Source organism: Girardinichthys multiradiatus, chromosome 4 (assembly GCF_021462225.1).
Source record: "Girardinichthys multiradiatus isolate DD_20200921_A chromosome 4, DD_fGirMul_XY1, whole genome shotgun sequence".
In the NCBI taxonomy this organism is placed as follows: Eukaryota; Metazoa; Chordata; class Actinopteri; order Cyprinodontiformes; family Goodeidae; genus Girardinichthys; species Girardinichthys multiradiatus.
This window is the reverse complement of record NC_061797.1, coordinates 6428665-6453766: the sequence shown is the minus strand read 5'-3', so window position 1 is coordinate 6453766 and position 25102 is coordinate 6428665. Positions and strand designations below refer to the sequence as shown.

Sequence of the window (25102 nt, the reverse complement as noted above, 5' to 3'; positions counted from 1 at the left end):
GTCTGGGTGGAGTTTGCCGGAACTTTTGGTGAGCCGGTTTGGGGAAAAGCCAGGGAAACCAACAGAAAAAGTGCAACAACTGAACTGTGCACTAGCGCCGAGGAACAGTGGACGGATCGAGGAAGAAGCGGGCGGTGTGCTGGATGCTGGAGGTCTGCACCGGAGCCTGTGGATAAGGGAAGACTAGTTGCACCCGCGCTGGGCCCGCTGTTTGGATTTGGCCGCAGTGTCCTCCTGCTTTACTGAGAAAGGCGGGGATTAACTGCGGGTTACCGGGCGTGCTGATTTGTCAGGACCTTATATAAATCCGTCACTGTGGATTGAGGACCAAGGGTGAGTGTCGTCAGTAACAGGCCTGCACCGGGGGTTCATGGACTATATTGCCGGCTTCTATTTGTTTTATATGTTTTTTTTGTGGGCCCACTAATTAAAATTATCCTGTAATTTCTGTGTATTGAATTAAGACTAAAGGACTCTTATGTGTTCGGGACTGTTCAAAATAAGTTCATTTAGAGCTCAATAAGCACTTAAACGAGCGGGAAAGTCCCTATCTACAGGTCCTTCTCAAAATATTAGCATATTGTGATAAAGTTCATTATTTTCCATAATGTCATGATGAAAATTTAACATTCATATATTTTAGATTCATTGCACACTAACTGAAATACTTCAGGTCTTTTATTGTCTTAATACGGATGATTTTGGCATACAGCTCATGAAAACCCAAAATTCCTATCTCACAAAATTAGCATATTTCATCCGACCAATAAAAGAAAAGTGTTTTTAATACAAAAAACGTCAACCTTCAAATAATCATGTACAGTTATGCACTCAATACTTGGTCGGGAATCCTTTTGCAGAATTGACTGCTTCAATGCTGCGTGGCATGGAGGCAATCAGCCTGTGGCACTGCTGAGGTCTTATGGAGGCTCAGGATGCTTCGATAGCGGCCTTTAGCTCATCCAGAGTGTTGGGTCTTGAGTCTCTCAACGTTCTCTTCACAATATCCCACAGATTCTCTATGGGGTTCAGGTCAGGAGAGTTGGCAGGCCAATTGAGCACAGTGATACCATGGTCAGTAAACCATTTACCAGTGGTTTTGGCACTGTGAGCAGGTGCCAGGTCGTGCTGAAAAATGAAATCTTCATCTCCATAAAGCTTTTCAGCAGATGGAAGCATGAAGTGCTCAAAAATCTCCTGATAGCTAGCTGCATTGACCCTGCCCTTGATAAAACACAGTGGACCAACACCAGCAGCTGACACGGCACCCCAGACCATCACTGACTGTGGGTACTTGACACTGGACTTCTGGCATTTTGGCATTTCCTTCTCCCCAGTCTTCCCCCGGACTCTGGCACCTTGATTTCCGAATGACATGCAGAATTTGCTTTCATCCGAAAAAAGTACTTTGGACCACTGAGCAACAGTCCAGTGCTGCTTCTCTGTAGCCCAGGTCAGGCGCTTCTGCCGCTGTTCCTGGTTCAAAAGTGACTTGACCTGGGGAATGCGGCACCTGTAGTCCATTTCCTGCACACGCCTGTGCACGGTGGCTCTGGATGTTTCTACTCCAGACTCAGTCCACTGCTTCCGCAGGTCCCCCAAGGTCTGGAATCGGCCCTTCTCCACAATCTTCCTCAGGGTCCGGTCACCTCTTCTCGTTGTGCAGCGTTTTCTGCCACACTTTTTCCTTCCCACAGACTTCCCACTGAGGTGCCTTGATACAGCACTCTGGGAACAGCCTATTCCTTCAGAAATTTCTTTCTGTGTCTTACCCTCTTGCTTGAGGGTGTCAATAGTGGCCTTCTGGACAGCAGTCAGGTCAGCAGTCTTACCCATGATTGGGGTTTTGAGTGATGAACCAGGTTGGGAGTTTTAAAGGCCTCAGGAATCTTTTGCAGGTGTTTAGAGTTAACTCGTTGATTCAGATGATTAGGTTCATAGCTCGTTTAGAGACCCTTTTAATGATATGCTAATTTTGTGAGATAGGAATTTTGGGTTTTAATGAGCTGTATGCCAAAATCATCTGTATAAAGACAATAAAAGACCTGAAATATTTCAGTTAGTGTGCAATGAATCTAAAATATATGAATGTTAAATTTTAATCATGACATTATGGAAAATAATGAACTTCATCACAATTTGCTAATATTTTGAGAAGGACCTGTATAACCCAGGTGGTTGACAAAGTTTGTTGTATATTTATTTGCGTTTTCTGTTGGGGTATTGGAGAGGTTAAAGATGTCTGCAAACAGATGGTACCTGTTTTGATTTATAAGCATTCAGTCCAACATAAGGTCGGTTACACTACAGTGTGATGGTATATTCCACTAGTTCTCATGTGGTTTACTTTAATTTTCATTTCGAAGTTTGGGAAATAAATACTTTAAACTTATAAAGCATCGTTATTTATGGGTCAGACATAGGCAGTTTACTAAGTTTAATTATTTATGACAACTCAGTACCTGTTGGTTCATGGGAGGTGTAGTAAAACCAGTTCTTGGGGTGTGACCTTAAATCAGTAGAACCCAGAGCGCTAAATCTAGCTTTAGATACAAGAAAGCGCTACACCTAGTAATTACTATGGTGTGATCTGATGTAAAAACTGGTGCACAGATACCGTACCAGTTGGGGGGCAGAACGAAGTAGCCATTGTTCCCACATAACCAAGTTACACCCTGTACCCAGTAAGTGCCATTGTGAAACATGTCAGTGATCTGAAATGTTGTTTTACAATTTGTACTTGTGCCTAGATAAATAGTTATTCCCTTTACTTTTGTTATAACAATGAGCGTGTTGTTTTATACCATTTAAGTGTGCATTAAAAGGTGGGACCTTGTCCTCTTCAGTGATATTTAAAGCATTCCAAAACTCAGAGTCACAGGTGCAGTTATGAGGGTTACACGTATAATTTAGAGTCTGGTTTTCCTGTGGAAACTGTCCTGGGATAATGAAATATTGGCGAGATGCATATCGTTATTTTCTGAAAGAAGTGGCACAATTTGCTTGTGAATAATTCATAGCTTTTACATATATTGTAGGACCCTGAGAGTGTACAGGCATTACAGAGCATACATAACAATCCGTTTTATTCTGAGATTTAGCGGTGTCATACATACGATACCAGTAGTTCTGCAGAAAGGGATGTCCTCTGTCTCCCTTTCCCAGGGGCCTGAGGTGTGATCTGTCTGGTGTCCATCTTTTCTTTCCGGTGCGGCGCTGCATCCTTTGGATCCTGCTTCAAACAGAAAAAGAGTCCTACTGCCAGAATCAGGCTCAGGCTGATCAGTCCTGTCCACATATTACAGAGAGCCATGCTAAGTTGGGTGCAGGTCAGTTGTTTTTTTCACCGGGTTTGAGATGCTGGACCCTATGGGTCACCAGCCCCTTTGTAGCTGCTACCCCGTCGGTTGAGTTGGCTCCTGTTAAGGTATAACTGGTTTGCAGTGGCTTTTATGGATCCAGGATGGTCTTTCTGCAATCTTTAATGCTGTGGGTGTGGTCAGGAGAACCTGACATGGTCCTTCCCAGCGTGGGGTGCTCCAATCTTTCCTTTGGAGTGTTTTGATCAGGACCAGGTCTCCAGGTCTCAGGTTATTCTGTGGGATAGGAGCAGAGTTTACTGGCAGACTACTGGATAACTGTGTTTCTTTTGTTTGTAACATTTTATTCATCCATTCAGCTAATGAGGTTTCCCTTTGTGCTTTTTCTGTCATTCATTTCTGATGGCAGTGGAAAGGATCTCCCATGTACTATTTCAAAAGGAGTGAGGCCAGTCTGATTAAGTGTTATCCTCATCCATAACTTAACCAGGGAAAGGCATTCTGGCCATGGTCTCCCTGTTTCCTCCACAGTTTTTCTTAATCTGTTTTTTATAGTACCATTTGTCCTCTCCACCAGGCCTGCACTTTGAGAGTGGTATGAACAATTATTTTTTAACTGGAACCCCAAAGCTTTAGAGCACAGTTCTATTACATTGTTCACAAAGTGTGTTCCATTATCTGATCTGATGATTTGAGGAATGCCATAAGTATTGAAGAAATGTGCTACTAGATTTTTTGCTACTGTAAGAGCGTCACAGTGTTTTGCTGGGTATATTTCAACCCATTTGGAAAAGGCATCTATGACCACTAGACAGTATTTCTTTCCCTGTGACCATGAAAGTTCAATGAAATCCATGTGTATGGTATGAAATGGATGTGCTGCTGCTGGGAACTGTCCCCTTTTGGGTCTCATGTAGCCCTGTAAGTTATGTTTGCAGCAGATAATGCATGATCTACAAAAGTTTTTTGCATAGTCAGAAAAATGTATAGTATAGAATTGATGATTTACTAGATGTTCCATATTTCCCCTTCTTGACACATGTTGTTTTTTTTTTTTTTCATGGGGCACTATGGCAGCTGTTTTGTATAAATATTTGGTAGAACATGTTTGTGATCTATTCTATAGATTCCTTCTATCAGTACTGCTCCCCTAGAGAGCCAAGTCTTCACTTCTGTTGCTGGGGCAGATTGCTGTGAGTCTTCCAGCACGTCTGCGTCTATAAATAGTAGGTCAGACATGCTGAGTGTGAGGGGAAGTTTCGATGCTGCTTTAGCGGAAACATCTGCAAAGTTGTTTCCTCTGGCTTCCATTGTACTTGTGGGAACTTGGTTAGTGACAGGTGGGGAGTATGGCCTCTAAACATTTGTAACTGTTTTTCTGATAGTATTACAGATGCTGCAGACATTTCTGTGGCTGGATTCACATACAAATGTTGTATTGTGATTGGTTGGGGTTTCTTTCCATACATATTATGGGAGTTTAACATGTTAATAAGACCTGTATGGTGTCATGATAGATAATGTTAAATCTTTCCCACAAATGTTTCTGTTTGGCCATGATAAAGCTGCTGTCTTTTAATCATCTGGTTCCATAACAATTTTTATGGTTTTCATCAGTAAGATTATAATGGCTGTGAACGTTCTCTTGTAATCTATCTTTGTTTAGATGTATCTATTATTCTTATTATTCTTTTTTATCATATTTTATTTTAATAGGGACTTTATTTTTTTTTTTATAAAGTAAGTCCTTATTACATTTAAAAATGAGATTACTATTTTTTGGCAGTTGCTATTATTTTAAATAGTGCTTGGTTTAGTTCTTATTAAAAAATAAAAAACTCACTCACTGATGAACACAAAAAATGAAGGGCATATTATATCTTATAATCTTAGTTTGTCTTACCCAGTTTTATAGATACAACATACAGTTTCAGTCAGCTTTGTATTTAGTTCAAGTAACTAAAGTTTGTTTCAATTAACTCAAGTTTTCTCTATTTCAGTCCAGTCCAGTAATTCTGTTAAGGTTCATTTCATCTTGTGTTAAGTTTGAGTCTAATTCGATCATTTTGAACCTGACTGGAAAAAGTCTAAACATCTGTTAAAATCTTTTTGTTTTACCATAGAGAACTGACCTAATATTATTATGGTATGTTGAGGATCAGACTTGCCCTTGTAGTCTTTAATTATTGTGCACATATACTCTAATTTTTACATAACATGAAACAGACATTTATTTCACAAAAACAGACAGACAAAATGGACAGACATTGGCCACATAAAAGTTTGATTACTCTGTTTGTAAAAGGATTGTAAAAAATTGAAGACGGGTCTATAAGCTTTCTTATGTTAGGTAGAACTATTACTATCTTTATAGGATTTTGGAAAAGATTCTGGAAACCCTATCAAGATATAAGTTTGGCAATGATCATCAGAACATCAGACCTTTATTAGCGCTTTTAAAGTCCCTCAAAGATGTATTACAATGTAATCAGTCATTCCCATTCACACACATTCACACACTACTTACTTATTTCTCTGTCAGAGTAATTTTATTTGCAAAAATTTGAACATAATTTGACTTCTATTATTCTTAAAATGCACATCGTTTCCTCATAACCCCTTTTGTTTCCACAAGGTCTGTTTTGAACGCTTCAATTCTTTTTTATACACCAAGAATCAATAAGGTGGTCTTAGTGGGGTCCACCTTAAAGGTGTTGTCTGTTGGGTGTCATGTTATCATTGTCAGGTCAGTGAGGTTCATAGGTCAGTCAGAACCTTGGTCATTTGTTCTGTGCACATAATGTTTCATAGATCCAGGCTATGATTAGTCAGCAAAACTTCCACCTATAGGAGAAAAATTGATTGTTAATGAATGAGCTGCATTTCCTAGGAACACTGTCTTCCTCCTGGATGAGCATCACCTGTTGAAAAACTTTCATCATTGTTTGTTTCACATATTCAATCAGATCTTTATATTATACCAGTAGGTGAAGTTGTTAGTATCTCATGTAGACTGACATATACTGTTGCATTTGGAGAGGATCTCAGATTAAATAAACTTAGTTAGAGCTTCAATCCAAGTTTATTTTATGTCTGCAGACTTTAGCCAATTTTTCTTTTTTTTATACATAAAGAGCAAGATTCAAAACATTTTCAAAAGGCAGATTGTGGCAGAATGTAAACAAAACTGCTTATTCATTGACAAGATAACATTCAAGCACACAATCACCATATTAAAAGGCTCTACTTCTAGAGAATCACTAAACTTCTGGGGTCCGGTTTTGGCCCGCGGACCTTGAGTTTGACACATGCAGGGTAGAGTTACAATCTTCATCTCTCAGCAGAGACAGGCTTCTGCCTTTTGTGCAGAAGTTTTATCTTTGTTTTCAGGCAGCTGCATCTCTTTGTCAAAGTCGTTTCACAGAGCTGAAATTTAACTTCTCTCAAAGAGGAAAAATCAAGAATGCACACAATCTGAGCCAAATATGGAATTATTTCCCTGTAAAATGAATCTTTTGCATTTTATCATTATATTGTTGGTATTATAACACCATAGAATGATTTTTAAAGCACCTGTTTCTCACTAATGCTTGCCTACAAAATCTTTTACTCTCAGATTACTTCTTTACATCCTACATCAGCTTCTGTGAGGACAGCTGTGTACCATCATGCACCAGGGTGAGTTACAACAACGACAAACCCTGGTTCACAGCTAAACTCAGAAGGTTAAGACTGGATAAGGAAAAGGCCTTCAGGAGTGGGGACAAAGACATATACAGAGAGGCAAAGTACAAGTTTGGCAAGGCAGTGAAAGAGGCCAAACGACTGTACTCTGAGAAGCTCCAAATCCAGTTCTCAGCCAACGACTCTGCGTCTGTCTGGAAAGGGCTCAAGCAAATCACCAACTACAAGCCGAAAGCCCCCCACTCCATCAACGACCGACGCCTCGCCAACGACCTGAACGAGTTCTACTGCCGCTTTGAAAGACAAAGGGACAGTCCTGCAACCATCTCCCACGACGCCCCCCAACAGCTGCAGCCACAATCCACCACCCCCACCTCCCCAACCTCAAGAGGGGCCTTGGCACCTCCAACCCCCACCAGCCCCCTACCCACGCCGAGGACGGCTCTTTCCATCCAGGAGAGGGACGTCAACAAACTCTTCAGGAGACAGAACCCCCGGAAAGCTGCTGGTCCGGATTCTGTCTCACCAGCCAGCCTGAAGCACTGCGCTGATCAGCTGTCTCCAGTCTTCACAGACATTTTTAACACCTCACTGGAGACATGTCATGTGCCAGCCTGCTTCAAGTCCTCCACCATCATCCCTGTTCCCAAGAAGCCAAGGACCACAGGGCTTAATGACTTCAGACCCGTCGCCCTGACCTCTGTGGTGATGAAGTCCTTTGAGCGCCTTGTGCTCTCACACCTAAAAGACATCACCGACCCCCTCCTGGACCCCCTGCAGTTTGCCTACAGAGCCAACAGGTCTGTAGATGATGCAGTCAACCTAGCCCTTCACTTCATCCTCCGGCACCTGGACTCCACAGGAACCTATGCCAGGATCCTGTTTGTGGATTTCAGCTCTGCCTTCAACACCATCGTCCCAGCTCTGCTCCAGGAGAAGCTCTCCCAGCTGAGTGTGCCCGACTCCACCTGCAGGTGGATCACTGACTTCCTGTCTGACAGGAAGCAGCGCGTGAGGCTGGGGAAGCACGTCTCTGACTCCCTGACCATCAGCACCGGTTCCCCCCAAGGCTGTGTTCTCTCTCCTCTGCTCTTCTCCCTGTACACCAACAGCTGCACCTCCAGTCACCAGTCTGTCAAGCTTCTGAAGTTTGCGGACGACACCACCCTGATCGGACTCATCTCTGATGGTGACGAGTCCGCGTACAGATGGGAAGTGGACCATCTGTTGGACTGGTGCAGCCAGAACAGCCTTGAGCTCAACGCTCTAAAGACAGTGGAGATGGTTGTGAACTTCAGGCAGAACCCAGCCCCACCTGCCCCCATCACCCTCTGTGACTCCACAATTGACACTGTGGAATCTTTCCGCTTCCTGGGAACCATCATCTCCCAGGATCTCAAGTGGGAGCCAAACATCAGCTCCCTCATCAAGAAAGCCCAGCAGAGGATGTTCTTCCTGCGGCAGCTGAAGAAATTCAACCTGCCAAAGACTATGATGGTGCACTTCTACACAGCCATCATTGAGTCCATCCTCACCTCCTCCATCACCATCTGGTACGCCGCTGCTACAGCCAAGGATAAGGGCAGGCTGCAGCGTGTCATTCGGTCTGCTGAGAAGGTGATTGGCTGCAGTCTACTGTCGCTCCAGGAACTGTACACCTCCAGGACCCTGAAGCGGGCAGGGAAGATTCTGGCTGATCCCTCCCACCCCGGTCACAGACTCTTTGAGACTCTCCCCTCTGGCAGGAGGCTGCGGTCCATCCAGACCAAAACCTCACGCCACAAGAACAGTTTTTTCCCATCTGCCACCAGCCTGGTTAACAAAGCCCGGAAACCACCCTGACATTCCCCCTTTCCCCCACACCCCCCCTTTTTTTGCTGACAGGACACCTGTAACCTGTAACTCTATGCGTTACATTAACGCTCAGCTTGGACTCCTGCTTACTTGCACTGCTTTACTTGCACAATGATCACCTGCACTGTTGTATTGCTCTTGCATCTTATACTGCTCTATATTTACTCTCACTCACTTAAAACTGTGCACTTATATTTATATTATATTGTAGATATGTTTGTACTGTTTAATTTGTACTGTATTGCACCGACTACGCCAAAACAAATTCCTTGTATGTCCAAAAACGTACTTGGCAATAAAGCTTTTCTGATTCTGATTCTGATTCTGATTCTGATTTAACAACATTCTGTTCTCCCTTCTCTAGTCATTGTTCACTGGGTTGTCCAGTTGGACAGTTTTTGAGCCCAGTTTCCATGTTGTCCACAATGTCACCTCTTCTTTTAACTTCCTTTACCACGTCCTCTGAAATCACCTCTTAGTCTTTATAATTTGGGGCTACCTTTGTATTCTAAACTGGGATGGGTGGCGGTCCGCCCCCTTTTTTGTTTTCAGTTAAGCTGAAAGGTTTTTTTCTGTACTTTTCTTAAGGCCTCAGTATTATGGCTATGTCAGTTAAAGGCTGCTCTTGCTGTTTTTTTAATTCATCTTTTTGTTTTAATCTGTTTATCAACTGTGTGCACTCAGGGACTGAGAGGTCCCCTTTGAAATTATAATCTGGCAAGGTTTTTACTGTCTCTGGATCTTTTGAATGCATAATCTCCAGTTTAAGATCCCCGTGTAGTTTTAGGATTTCAGTGGTAATTAAGTTACCTGAAAATCCGTATTTTTTTATACCACAATTTACATATTTTTCCGGCCCCCTTCACATAACTTTCCATAAACTTCACATCTCCTTCTAAGTTATTCCCCATTTTCTTTTTGTTTTTATTTGAAAATGTATATACATATGTGTGTCTTGATTAGAAGTTCACTGGCATGAGATTAAGGAAAGGACACCAACACGGCCTTCTACTGCGGCTAATCACGCAGCGGTGTTAGAAACCCGTCCTTTATCTCCTTAATCGTCAGTACGTCCTTCTTTTCAGGCAAAACAAAAAACACAGGACCAGTAGAATCTTTCTAGGATTCTTGTAAAATACTTAGTCCTCCAGTCATACACAGTTCATTCATACACGGTTGATTGCGGCCAACTCTAACCTAGTTTATATTTTAAACCCTTTTTTAGATGTAAATACCACTTAATATTACATTTTTATCCTATTTCATTACGGCAAAATTTTAACCTGACGTCTTCCTATTTCATTACGGCAAAATATAACCAAACGTCTCACCTCTGTGTCAAAAATTACGAATGTGATGATCAGGACCCCTTAGGCACCACCTGGCGTCGAGCGCACGAATTCACGTTCCAGGACTTTGTCCTGCCCGTCCAGCTGTTGACATACTTTCGGTGTTGCTCCTCTCGGTGTCAGGCGATGTCCTCAGGGCCCCGGCCAGTCACTGTTAAAAATAAAACTGGTTTTAGTTTTAAGTTCTCCGGCTCGAAGGACCAAGTTAATGTCAGGTGGAATGAGTTGATCAAGTCAAACCACAGTTGAACAACAGAAAGTGAGATAGAGACTCTTTAATTTTCTTGCTGCGAGGGCAACCACACACAAGTGTGATTACCTCAGCTCCGTTTATTTATACAATAGAGTGTACAGACATATCAGATGGGTGTGTGACATTTACAAGTTTCAGTTGGGGAGTGGAAACAGGGACAGTTGGTACTGCCTTCGGTTATTGCAAGACCAGCTGCACACACACCAAGATAACAATTGAGTACAGCCAGACACTGGGTCACATTTGCATGTGACGGTTAGAATAGCGACAGAATGTTCCAGACACTGAATTACATCTGCATATGACTGTTAGAATAGGGAAGAAATGCATGTGAGTGATAATTAGTGAAAATTAATGTATATATACTCAACCTAACAGTACGGGTCTTGGTGGTGTCTGCTCTGTTGCGCACAGCATTTTGCAGCAGCATGCTATTCCATCCGGTTTGCGATTAGTTGGACCATAATTTATTTTTCAACAGGACAATGACCCCAAACACACCTCCAGGCTGTGTAAGGGCTATTTGACCAAGAAGGAGAGTGATGGGGTGCTGCGCCAGATGACCTGGCCTCCACAGTCACCGGACCTGAACCCAATCGAGATGGTTTGGGGTGAGCTGGACCGCAAAGTGAAGGCAAAAGGGCCAACAAGTGCTAAGCATCTCTGGGAACTCCTTCAAGACTGTTGGAAAACCATTTCAGGTGACTACCTCTTGAAGCTCATCAACAGAATGCCAAGAGTGTGAGGAGCAGTAATCAAAGCAAAAGGTGGCTACTTTGAAGAACCTAGAATATAAGACATATTTTCAGTTGTTTCACACTTTTTTGTTCTGTATATAATTCCGCATGTGTTTTTTCATAGTTTTGATGCCTTCAGTGTGAAGCTACAATATTCATAGTCATGAAAATAAGGACAACTCTTTGAATGAGAAGGTGTGTCCAAACTTTTGGTCTGTACTGTGTACAGGTCCTTCTCAAAATATTAGCATATTGTGATAAAGTTCATTATTTTCCATAATGTCATGATGAAAATTTAACATTCATTTATTTTAGATTCATTGCACACTAACTGAAATATTTCAGGTCTTTTATTGTCTTAATACGGATGATTTTGGCATACAGCTCATGAAAACCCAAAATTCCTATCTCACAAAATTAGCATATAATTAAAAGGGTCTCTAAACGAGCTATGAACCTAATCATCTGAATCAACGAGTTAACTCTAAACACCTGCAAAAGATTCCTGAGGCCTTTAAAACTCCCAGCCTGGTTCATCACTCAAAACCCCAATCATGGGTAAGATTGCCGACCTGACTGCTGTCCAGAAGGCCACTATTGACACCCTTAAGCAAGAGGCTAAGACACAGAAAGAAATTTCTGAATGAATAGGCTGTTCCCAGAGTGCTGTATCAAGGCACCTCAGTGGGAAGTCTGTGGGAAGGAAAAAGTGTGGCAGAAAACGCTGCACAACGAGAAGAGGTGACCGGACCCTGAGGAAGATTGTGGAGAAGGGCCGATTCCAGACCTTGGGGGACCTGCGGAAGCAGTGGACTGAGTCTGGAGTAGAAACATCCAGAGCCACCGTGCACAGGCGTGTGCAGGAAATGGGCTACAGGTGCCGCATTCCCCAGGTCAAGCCACTTTTGAACCAGAAACAGTGGCAGAAGCGCCTGACCTGGGCTACAGAGAAGCAGCACTGGACTGTTGCTCAGTGGTCCAAAGTACTTTTTTCAGATGAAAGCAAATTCTGCATGTCATTCGGAAATCAAGGTGCCAGAGTCTGGAGGAAGACTGGGGAGAAGGAAATGCCAAAATGCCAGAAGTCCAGTGTCAAGTACCCACAGTCAGTGATGGTCTGGGGTGCCGTGTCAGCTGCTGGTGTTGGTCCACTTTGTTTTATCAAGGGCAGGGTCAATGCAGCTAGCTATCAGGAGATTTTGGAGCACTTCATGCTTCCATCTGCTGAAAAGCTTTATGGAGATGAAGATTTCATTTTTCAGCACGACCTGGCACCTGCTCACAGTGCCAAAACCACTGGTAAATGGTTTACTGACCATGGTATCACTGTGCTCAATTGGCCTGCCAACTCTCCTGACCTGAACCCCATAGAGAATCTGTGGGATTTTGTGAAGAGAACGTTGAGAGACTCAAGACCCAACACTCTGGATGAGCTAAAGGCCGCTATCGAAGCATCCTGGGCCTCCATAAGACCTCAGCAGTGCCACAGGCTGATTGCCTCCATGCCACGCCGCATTGAAGCAGTCATTTCTCCCAAAGGATTCCCAACCAAGTATTGAGTGCATAACTGTACATGATTATTTGAAGGTTGATGTTTTTTGTATTAAAAACAATTTTATTTTATTGGTCGGATGAAATATGCTAATTTTGTGAGATAGGAATTTTGGGTTTTCATGAGCTGTACGCCACAATCATCCGTATTAAGACAATAAAAGACCTGAAATATTTCAGTTAGTGTGCAATGAATCTAAAATATATGAATGTTAAATTTACATCATGACATTATGGAAAATAATGAACTTTATCACAATATGCTAATATTTTGAGAAGGACCTGTACAGGGGTTGGACAATGAAACTGAAACACCTGTCATTTTAGTGTGGGAGGTTTCATGGCTAAATTGGACCAGCCTGGTAGCCAGTCTTCATTGATTGTACATTGTACCAGTAAGAGCAGAGTGTGAAGGTTCAATTAGCAGGGTAAGAGCACAGTTTTGCTCAAAATATTGAAATGCACACAACATTATGGGTGACATACCAGAGTTCAAAAGAGGACAAATTGTTGGTGCACGTCTTGCTGGCGCATCTGTGACCAAGACAGCAAGTCTTTGTGATGTATCAAGAGCCACGGTATCCAGGGTAATGTCAGCATATCACCAAGAAGGACGAACCACATCCAACAGGATTAACTGTGGACGCAAGAGGAAGCTGTCTGAAAGGGATGTTCGGGTGCTAACCTGGATTGTATCCAAAAAACATAAAACCACGGCTGCCCAAATTACAGCAGAATTAAATGTGCACCTCAACTCTCCTGTTTCCACCAGAACTGTCCGTCGGGAGCTCCACAGGGTCAATATACACGGCCGGGCTGCTATAGCCAAACCTTTGGTCAATCATGCCAATGCCAAACTTCGGTTTCAATGGTGCAAGGAGCGCAAATCTTGGGCTGTGGACAATGTGAAACATGTATTGTTCTCTGATGAGTCCACCTTTACTGTTTTCCCCACATCCGGGAGAGTTACGGTGTGGAGAAGCCCCAAAGAAGCGTACCATCCAGACTGTTGCATGCCCAGAGTGAAGCATGGGGGTGGATCAGTGATGGTTTGGGCTGTCATATCATGGCATTCCCTTGGCCCAATACTTGTGCTAGATGGGCAAGGACTACCAAACCATTCTTGAGGACCATGTGCATCCAATGGTTCAAACATTGTATCCTGAAGGCGGTGCCGTGTATCAGGATGACAATGCACCAATACACACAGCAAGACTGGTGAAAGATTGGTTTGATGAACATGAAAGTGAAGTTGAACATCTCCCATGGCCTGCACAGTCACCAGATCTAAATATTATTGAGCCACTTTGGGGTGTTTTGGAGGAGCGAGTCAGGAAACGTTTTCCTCCACCAGTATCACGTAGTGACCTGGCCACTATCCTGCAAGAAGAATGGCTTAAAATCCCTCTGACCACTGTGCAGGACTTGTATATGTCATTCCCAAGACGAATTGACGCTGTATTGGCCGCAAAAGGAGGCCCTACACCATACTAATAAATTATTGTGGTCTAAAACCAGGTGTTTCAGTTTCATTGTCCAACCCCTGTATATCTATCTATATATATGCCCCTGGATCACCCCTGGGGGTTTTTACAGGCACTTCCATGGAGTCCCCATGGAAGACCCAGAACTCCCTGGAGGGACTATTCATCCCGTCTGGCCTCCTTTTTCCCCCTTGATGTGGTCTCACATATGCAGAAGACTATTGATCGATAGGTGGATAAATGGATAAATAGAAGAGACAAAATAAAGTCAATAATGAATAGTTCTGATTAATCATAAACAGTAATAATGCTTTGTATTAATAGTTTAAAGATTAAAATTTTAAGACTAAACAACTGGTTTAGCACATTTTCTGAACAAATTAAATCCTTTTGAAATCTTTAAGAAAAGTTGAATATGTTAAATAAGTGCTAAAATTTTTATGCACACCAACCCAAATTCAAACTAATTGCCACTGTGTCTAAACTCTTAAACAGACCTTTGAAGGTGTATCAGACTAAGGAGCAATTGAAATTTGCTCTAATATGCTTTATAAAAACACACAAATAAACATAATTTAACACAGGCCCAATTGGCGTAAAACAAGCTTGAGCAAAAAAATGACATTTTTTATTGTTTCCAGTCACTATTCACATGTGATTTTTATGAAGTGTAATACCTTCCACCTCCTATTTCCCCTGTTGCCTTTCCATCACAGGCATAGCGAGACTGTTCTCTAATCTGAAGTGACAGCCCCGAGACTTTCAATCACACATTACAGTGTAGCCTCGGGCAACGGAGGCTGCTTCTTTCAAAATGTTCAAACCAGGTTATTTCTATCGAGGTATTAAAGTAATACTTCAGTTTAAGCTATTATTCCACAGCCTGTTATTTTTATTCCAGCTAAGAGGCTGAGGGCATGGAGAAAGGAAGGAAGGAAGGAAGAGGAAGGAAGGAAGGAAGGAAGAGGAAGGAAGGAAGAAAGGAAGTAAGGAAGGAAGGAAGGAGTATCAAGTAGGTGTAGTTTGCTTGTGAATGAAAAAGCACATTCAAAAAGGATTTTAACACATAAGATCACATGGTTAATGACACCATAAGATAAGTCCCAAAAAGATGTTGGATTAGACATTTCTAAATGTTTCGGATTTGAATGGGTCGCTGAAATTATTTTGCGATGTTTTCAAGCTTTTACAGGTGTGTGGATTTTGTATATAAGGCCTTTAAAAGGGCCTGAACCTGTAACTGAATTAATTTCGTTTGGCTGACTATACAGGCCTTATACAGGTTGGAACAACAAAAGAGCACATCTTAGAGTTCAGCATTTCATTAATTATTACACAAAGGTGAAGTCAAAATGTTTCTGTAAAGTCTTCCCCTCCATGCATACAAAATAAGTACAACTCTACAATTAAAGTTTTTTTTATCATGACTTTATGCACAGGGCACATACACTTACTAGCCACTTTATTAGGTACACTTTTCTAGTATCCCTTCTGTCTTCAAAACTGCCTTTAATCTTCATGGCACAGTCTCAATGAGATGTCCGATGCATTGTTCAGAGATTTTGGTCCATATTAACATTACAGTGTCACAGCTGTTCCAGCTTTGTCGGCCTGTTCTACCGCATTCCAATGAATCTCTACTAGATTGAGATCAGGTGACTGCAGAGCCTGTTACAAACCATTTTAATATTATTTAAGCTTGTGATGCACTATTTAATGCACTATTCTTTTTAATGCATTATTAAAGAAAACAGCAAAGACACTTAGATGAAGAAATGGAAAATAAGCCAAGATTCTTAGTTTAATTCTGAGTCTTGGCAGTAAAACATGAGGTTCCAAAAATATTCTTACTGATACTGTCATATTTTGAATAAATGTGAATTTTGTTTCATTCCGCTTGAGCCAATTATTAATTTCATTAATAGTTTCTGATGTACTGAAGTGTTAAAAAAGCTGGATAATTGTGCTTCTCAGATTTCATTTCACCAGTCCATATTTAGTCAGTTTCGACCACATAAAATTCTTTAAAACAATATAACATATTTTTGAAGATTTTGCATGTCTGAGTTTTTGCTATTTTTCAATCAGTTGAACACCATAATGTGGGGCTTCATCTGTTTTAAACACATCTGCATCATTAGAAGAGCACAGAGAGTTTGAGGTCTGGCAAAACCTCATCTATAGTCTCATCTAAATTTGTTATTTTGTTCTGAAAGTTTATTTTCCTTTAAAATTGAGGAGGACATTAGATTGGTTTCTTCCTCTTTTCTCAGATGTGTAGAAAATAAAATAGACGTAATTTTGTAATTTATGGTTTTTGTTTTTTAACATTAACTTGATCCTTTATGGTGAAAACAATCAGTATTATATGTAATTATTCTTTAGAATCTTTTAAACAACCATTCAGTTAATGATAGCTTATTCTTACCATAAAAACACTATAGTAATAGTTAAAAAATAATAATATTTTATTGGACGTTTATTTAACCAGGACATTCCCTGAGAGAAGTATATATTTATCAAGGAAGAATATGGACAGTCAGTGCACTAGTATCCATTCAAACTGCTGGGATGTTAAGTTTTATCAGCTAAGGACTAAGCTGGGATATAAATGTCTTTCCTTATTCACCAGGCTGAAACACCAGATCACTGCTATGTTAACAGCCAAGGTATTCAGGTATATGTTACATTGTCACAATGCTCAGATGTAAACTAATAGAATTTTGAGTCACATTAATTATGCTCACTATAAAATAAAACAGCAGATTACACAGCAAATAAAATCGGTGAACATATATGTTCAAAAAGGTGTTTCCCTTGGATCAGTTTTACATGTGCAACTCTTGACAATATTCCATAAACTACCACAGGGTGGCAGTAGTGGCCTGCAGTTCAAGAATTTCAAAACGCACAGCAGGGACAGTTAGTGAGATTCAAAGACAACACAAGCTCAGTATTTAAATTGAATGTACATTGCATCATGACAGTGGATGTCGGTGATGATTGATGCTTGCTAATTATTTACCTACTAACTTGAAGACAACAGTTGCAAAGAAGATAAAGTTTGGTAAGTGAGGTAAATTCAAAGTAACGAAACAATATCTAGAAAATGAAGTACACATGTGGGCTAAGATTTTAATAAGAAAGGTATAAGGAAAGCCTGTACAGTTAGTAAGGAATCAATTTAGGAAAGAAAAAGCAGACTGAAGAAAGAAGTGTGAACTGGGTTCTTCTATACTATGATGATGGACTGATGGCTTAGTAAAGATGAAGAAATAACAAAGACTATATGAAGGAGGGAGAAATAGGCAGGGGTATATTGTTTTTGTAGCAAATTGATGTGATCCATCTGAACCATGTGACTCCCACTGCGCACTCCCAGAGTGACCAGAACTACACCACACCCAAGGGCAACTGAGATTGCATTGCAGCACCACCCTAACACCACCATTTCCCCCCTTTTCTAAGCAATAAGAGACGATGTATGTCCCCTATTTTGCCATGGGAGTAAGCAAACAAAAACGACAGCCTATAGTTATATGTATCACAGTCCTTCTTCCCTTAAACATATATTTCAGTAATGCATACACACACATTCAGGAAGGTGGCCGTGTGGCTTGCTTTCCCAGGTTATTTTCTTTGGAGCTGCTGCTTTATTGTGCTCACTGATCCGATTTCCCTTCCTCTCCGGTGTGATTTCTCTTTCTATTGCCCCGGCCAATCTCGCAGCCACGGTTCACCTGGAAAAAAAGAAAAATAGTGTGACCGCTACACCAACACACCAGTGCTAACAACAACAACAACATGGCATAATAACGCTTCCACTTGAAGAATGGGAAGTAATGCATCTTCATGATCCATTTGGGCCACATCAAATATATGGATCTTGATATTCTGGAGGAATTGGAGGAGACCAGGGTAAGGAGAGGGGCTGGATGCTGGTGTGTTTTCTGCCAAAGGGCTTTGTCTGTGTATGGTGGGGTTAGCGTGTGAATTAAGAAATGTATCTCAGTGCAGCAACTCTCCTGTGCAGCTCGTTTTAAGTGCTGATCACGCACATCGATGAAGAAAGTATAGTCACAGGGCTTATATCGCACCAAAGCCTATACAGAACTTTTATTGTCCCTTTAACACCTAATTTATCTTTTCTGAATGTGCCACAAAGTTTCAGTAAATAAGAAAACAAACACCTGCGTCACTCAGGCATAAACCAGACAGTGGTAGGGTTAGGACTAACCCGCAATAACCATTCTGCTGCTAAAATTATAACACATAACACCAAACACGCAAAACAGGAAATCTAAACAGCCCCCAACGAAATTGTACCGACTGAATGACTTTTGTTATAAAAAAAACAACACCACCCCATAGTTTTGCTTCAGTTTAAGGCTGGGAATCAACCAGAACCTGTAGTTGCTTAAAGATCTCTGGTAATTAACATCTTTTGGTAGAAATGAAATGAATAGTTTATTTCAGCTGCCTGTTTTGGTGGTGTGAAAGAGGTCAGATTCCAAGTTTTCATTCCGGCTGGGGACGTTTCTGTACGGATTTTGCACGGGTATTCCTGGGTGCATCCTGATTGTTTCTCTAATGTAAAAGGAGAGTGAAAGGCCATGGCTTTTGGATCTTAAAAATCGACATTTTCAGGGCTTACAAATGTAAATATTTTCATCCATAAAATAGGAAAAATAGCATCATATTTCTCATAGTAAAAGATTTCACCTCACCATCTAAATTATAGATCATGCATAACAACTGTTGTGATTATGAATATATTATTTAATATTAATACTTTAATATTTTATTAAATAATATTTCGGTCTGTTAAACGTCGTCCTGTGAATACCAGCCCAGTAAGGTGGTGGTATTAGGACAAAAATGAAAGGGATGAGCCAAGCTCTGACATTATTGAACAGCACAACTCTGCACACATACTGAATGAATTCACACAATTTCTTAAAATACAAGAATTTATTAACAAAAATAAGTCAACTCAAAGTCAAACATATTTAAATCAACAAACTCTTTACGATGCTAAAACAATCCAACTAACTGTCAAGCAGAATTAAAGAATAACAAAGACTAATGGACTATGTACAATATAAACAAGTAGATTAAAGATGATTGAAAATCATGACCAAAAGAGTGATGCAACATTACCATGCAATGTTTATGTTTGAGAACCAAAGATTATCTTGAAGAATCTGGAAATGAAGTTAAGTTAGTCTTGGAACCAACTTAGGCAATAATTGGCATACCTTTAGACAACTATTCACAATGCAAGATCAGATAAAATATTATTTTAATAAAATAATATTTTAAAGAATGATTTGCTGAATAAAACCAAACTTCTGGATGACTAATTCTCAACGGTGTTTAATCAGCTGCCTTTATTTATTAAAATAATATTTAAAGAAATATTATTAAGGAAATGGTAAAATAATATTTCAGGAAATATTGTTTTGAATAAGAACCAAATCTTTCTGGAGAAATGGGACTTAATAGTGTTTACTTAGTTATCAAGTTTAGTAAAATAATATTAAGGGAAATATTATTTTTCTAGATTGAAAACTAACAACCTTTTTGGCTAAATGATTTTAGTAGGCAAGCACGTGTTCTTAGCTGTTAGCGGTTAAAGCTAACAAAAGTAGCTTATAGCTTATCATCAGAATCAAACACATACCTTTAAAATACCATTAATGAAAGGGTTAAAATGCATAAGCATGGATGGTGCGTTATGGCCGATCTTCTGTGTTTAAAATCACCCTTTAAATAAAGTTTTAACTTAAAAACAAAAACAAACACAGAACACATAAACTGAGCACATGTGCTGAACAGATAATCTGCTAGCACTAAGATGGCTGAGTTTTCAACATATACAAAACCAAATGTCATAAAACGAAAAATGTTTAGATTATTTCATTCTAAACTACTTCTTTCTGCCCAAAACACAACCTCTTACGTGAACTGTGCTGAGGAAAAGTTGTCTGGGGCGACGAAGTTGAAGGAAGCATCTACTGTGAACAAAAGGTTAACTTGCAGCTAACCTCCGTAGCTGTGGGGTGGGGCGGCTCATTCTGTTGGCCAACCAAACTGCACGTTTCTGCTGTAACCATGGTGATGCGGTCCTGTTGTCCTTCCTTTAGACCGGAGAAACTGCTCCACTCGGTGTCGTAGAGACAGGGTCTCTGCTGGGAACTCTCTGGAACAAAGTTTGCTTTTGTAGACCTCAGAGAGAATGTCAAGCAACGCTTGTACCTTAATTACTCCGTTCATGAATAAATACCGGACACAAAAACAACAATTCATTCCTACTTAACTTAATGCATATGATCGCATGATCGTATGACACTCTTGGATCCAGTTTGAAGAGTTATGTCTGTTTGCCTGCAAAGAGACATTAGCGCGCTGTGTCCCTCCATCCAGTTCCTCTGGGGACCTGCGTGGAAGAGGTCAGTTTGTTGCAAAAGCGGAGTTTTTATTCGGACAGTGACGTCACAGGAAGTCCGCTGTTACTGTTTCTGGCTGTCCTGAAAGTAGGTTAATGCGATTTATTTTGAAAGTTCCAGAAAAGTTCTTACTGGGCTTTTCATTTTGTACTCATGGCTGTGGTCCGAACACAACAAACTTTTTTGATGTCTTTTCAGTTATTTTCATCAAGCTAAAAACTTTGAAAAAAAAGCACATTTTGCTTTGGGAATTTACTAAGGAAAAAAAAAATCAATGTCCTGCAAAAGTGTTCTTCTTGCAAGAAGGAGGATCTAAGCAGCTGTATGTGAGGGAGAATCCAGAATGGAAACAGTAAATTTCCATTAGTTGAACATTTTACTCTTTACATACTCCTGATGTCCAAATAAGCAGAGCATGCACTAAAATTTAATTGCAAAGAACATTGTGAATTATTCTAATGTATGTGACCTTTAAAATGACTTTAATTTTGGAAAGTTAATCAGGAAAACTTTTGCTGGATCTTGCAAAAGTATACCTATATTTTCTCCTCCCACATTCACCGCTTGTTCTCAGTCTAAATATATTGTCACAAGGGCAAACACACACAAAACCACTGTAACATTGACTTTGATGTATATGGAGGAATAACATTTGGTATTATATTGTTGTTCTTCCTGAACAAATAATGTCTGCTGTTGTCTGGTGCAGGACTGATGACTTATTTCGCCACACATGTGGGTATTTTAAGTCACATTTGTTTACGTAAAGGAAATCAGGAAGAGATTTCTCAGAGGAATATTTGAACATTTAAAGGGCCGCATGCTTTCTGTCATGGCAGTGTTATAGACCTGGAAGACAGGCTTCACTGCATGTCTCTGGAGAAAAGCTCGCCAAAATGATAGATACAGACCTGAATGAACATTTTATGGTTTCAGATTTTATTTGGTCCATTTTAAATCACAATGTTAAACCGAGGCAATAACATAACTAAACAATCTGAGGAAAAAGTGTAACTGTCATTTCCCAAGTGAATATAACATGTAAGCACTGTTTTAGACCTGAGACAAAAGTCTAACCAAACCAAATCAAAATATTACTTTGAGATTCAAAGTTAGAGAAGAAAGAAAAATAATAAATAAATAAGAAAACAAGACCAAATAAAACCCAGAGAAACAATCTCTCAATTTTTAGATAAATCAGAGTAATGCTGTTTATGGGTTTTACTCTTTTGCTCTAAGTTAGATGTGAAGTTTTCAAACAAAAACTAAAAGAAAAAATTGAAAGTCTGTAGCAAAGTGGATGTTGGAGACAATATAGGTCCTGTTTTCCCTCAGCCAGGGAAATTAATTACTTATTGATCAAGAGAGTGAGTGAATAAAATGAAGTGAATTCATAAATAGGAGAACAGATAGAGGAGAAAGGACTGTAGAACTGTTAGCATACATTTGCAAACATCATAGTTGGCAGATTTCATTCGCTTTTCATTTCATTAAACAAAAGCAAAGGCGAGCACACGGTGGGTTCCTTTGATAAAATATGATAAAAGAATTTAGAAAAACTGAAGACAGCTTCCCTGTGAGGTCACCTTTTGTAATAGCTTCTGTGTTTCAGATGTTTGATGGCTAAAAACGTCAATTTTATCATAAAAGAAGAACCTTAACAACTGATTCCTCCTCTTTAATGTTTCGACTTCTGAAAATGATGGCAAATATTTTCTTTCTTTTCATATTTGTAATTACTGGCCATTGTGCTGGAAAGTTGTTTGCTGATTGGAGCCTTCCTCAAAACTTGCTAAGTGCATATCATTAGGCCTCAGTATGAGATGGTCCGCTAATAAACAATTATTTATACCAAATTATTGCCTAATGCATCAAATTAACAACATGTGGCAAGGGAGATTTATTCAGCATACTTGCCACGTTTATTACATTTACTTAAGGTATTCAGTGATGCACATTTGGTGTAAAACACTTTCTTTATTGGTGCTGCTTTATGGTGGAATATGTGAGATTAACAGTCCGGAGTGTGTTTTTGTTTGCTTGATTTATGGACGCCATAAAATCATATTTATTGGGTCGGTGCAAATAATAAAATGGTGGAGTTTTAAGTGCAGTGTGCACCTAATGCAGAAAAAGAACGAGTGGAAATATGATCCCATAAAAGCGGGAGTTATCTCCAAAGTCAAGGAGTCAAAATATTTACAGTGATAAATCTGTCCTTAACTCCTCACAGCCAACAGGGGTAGACCGCCAGGCCAGTAGGCTTTTGTAGCAGCAGGACTAAGATGAATGTTGCTGGGACATCCTGCTGTTGTTTTTCACTGTTTCTAATTGCCTTCTTGCCCTCCAATGGGAAGTATTTAGGATAAAGAGGACGAGCTTCCTAACTTATTAAAGAAGCACATTCAATCAGAGGAGTGGAAAGTGAGCCTCGGTCTGCATGACTGACAGGGCCGGCCCAAAGATGATTGGGGCACTAAGAGGAATCTGACTTGGCGGCCTACTTTCAGATATTATGCATTTAAAGGGAAAGTTTGGATGTTTTGAAATGAAAGTCAGTAAGGTTATTAACATCAATGGCTCCCTGACCTGTAGACAACAGATGGCATATTGCTGTGAGTTCTTTAAAGGACTTGGAGACATTAAGTCAGATCAACCCCTCGTTTTAACTAACTGATTTTGGCTGTTTTTAAAATCCTCAAAATGAAAATGTAAATATCTAGGGAATACAATGTAACACGAGTGTTATTAACTTTCCACACTTTCACCAAAGACAGTTAATGCCAAACAAATATAACAAATCCCCAAGCCCCACAGACCAAAGAAAAAAACAAAAATAAGAAAAAAGATTCTATGTTTGTTCTCTGAGGGTATAAAATTCCCTACACATAACTTACAAAAGAAAATTGGTGATTTTAACTATTAATACATGACTGGCACAGAGTTACTTGTCTTATTGGAAGTATAGAACTCTGCATTTAGGTGTAGAAGATGAAAAGTTTGACCCAAACACAAAACTTTTTTTTTTCCTTTTGTTTTTCGAATTGGGAGCAACAGACAGACTGCAAGACACCTGCGCAAGTCATATGTTAATGGTTAATATCCACTAATATACGTAGTGTTACATCCATGAATTCCAACTATTTCAGTTTTACTTATAAATTGTTACAGTCAGCTAAAATAGGTCTAGCTGTTAGCCTACCACCTTTCTGAGGATTTCTTGACTTTTTGACAAACTCGTGATTAGCAATCTCATAGCACAAACACACACTTAGACAAAATCTGACCTATATGGGTCAAAAATAGAAAAGACCTTGCAGTCAGAATAATTCGTTGGGATATTCATGGTCAACTTTAAATTGCTCCTTGTTGGGTAACAAAATGCTTCATCATTGTCTGACCGCATGTATTTGTCTTGATCTGCCATGCAGGACAAAAAAAGGATGCAGTTTGATCCCCATAAAAACCATTTTATTGATTGGAGCAGCACATGTATCCACCACCGAGGAGAGCTGAAGGGACAGAAGGATGGGATGAGAGGACAGGACAGCTATATTTGCAATTACACAACTAGTGCTTGCATTTAAGTGTTTTCTTTCACAGATGTTTCCAGCTTCTCTCTTTTCAGTCTAGACAGGGACCCTCAAGGAAGATAAAAGTTTCCCATCCAGAAATCCAATGAACTTTGAACATGTATTCAACCGTGAATTCTGAAAAAAAGTTTTATTGTAACCTTAGAAGTGAAATAAATGGAGATGTTTTAGTAAGTTACTAAACCCTGTAAATTGAACCAAACAGCATGGTTTAATCTAACCATTGTCAAAATATATAATTTAAAACCTATTTTTTTCTAAAGTTTCTATTATCCTACTTATTATAACAATGTTACCAATGCTGTCAGAAATACATAAAAAAATAATTGTTTGGTAAATGAATAGGTTTAAACTTGTTGATTAGTACCATAATTGTACTGATAGTTATACCAATCGATCACAGCATGGATGTTCACTACATGCTGCAATCAATTAGATGAACAATACAAGAGTCACACAATTGTTCAATCCTGTTTTTAACACTTAGCAAAAACTGCTATCCAAAGCATTTCAAACCAAAGCAACGCAAGATTGGTTGGTGGTGATGAGTGTGAAAACCCACTTGCTTGTTTTTAAGTAGCTTTATGAAAAATATTTTTCTGTTGCAGCAGTGAAGAGTGAGTGATAGGTACAGGTCCTTCTCAAAATATTAGCATATTGTGATAAAGTTAATTATTTTCCATAATGTAATGATGAAAATTTAACATTTATATATTTTAGATTCATTGCACACTAACTGAAATATTTCAGGTCTTTTATTGTCTTAATATGGATGATTGTAGCATACAGCTCATGAAAACCCAAAATTCCTATCTCACAAAATTAGCA

At 39.8% G+C, this 25102-nt stretch overlaps 1 long non-coding RNA gene across 2 annotated transcripts; it reads left to right on the top strand.

Annotated features, from left to right (window-relative positions):
* Nucleotides 1–24890, top strand: LOC124867536. 2 transcript variants are annotated; one of them, XR_007038090.1, is made up of 3 exons: nucleotides 1–333; nucleotides 15134–15218; nucleotides 24113–24890. It is a non-coding gene; the product is annotated as an uncharacterized LOC124867536 (long non-coding RNA). The 2 variants fall into 2 exon arrangements; XR_007038089.1 differs by having other exon boundaries at nucleotides 15134–15244.
* The last annotated feature ends 212 nt before the right edge of the window (nucleotides 24891–25102 follow it).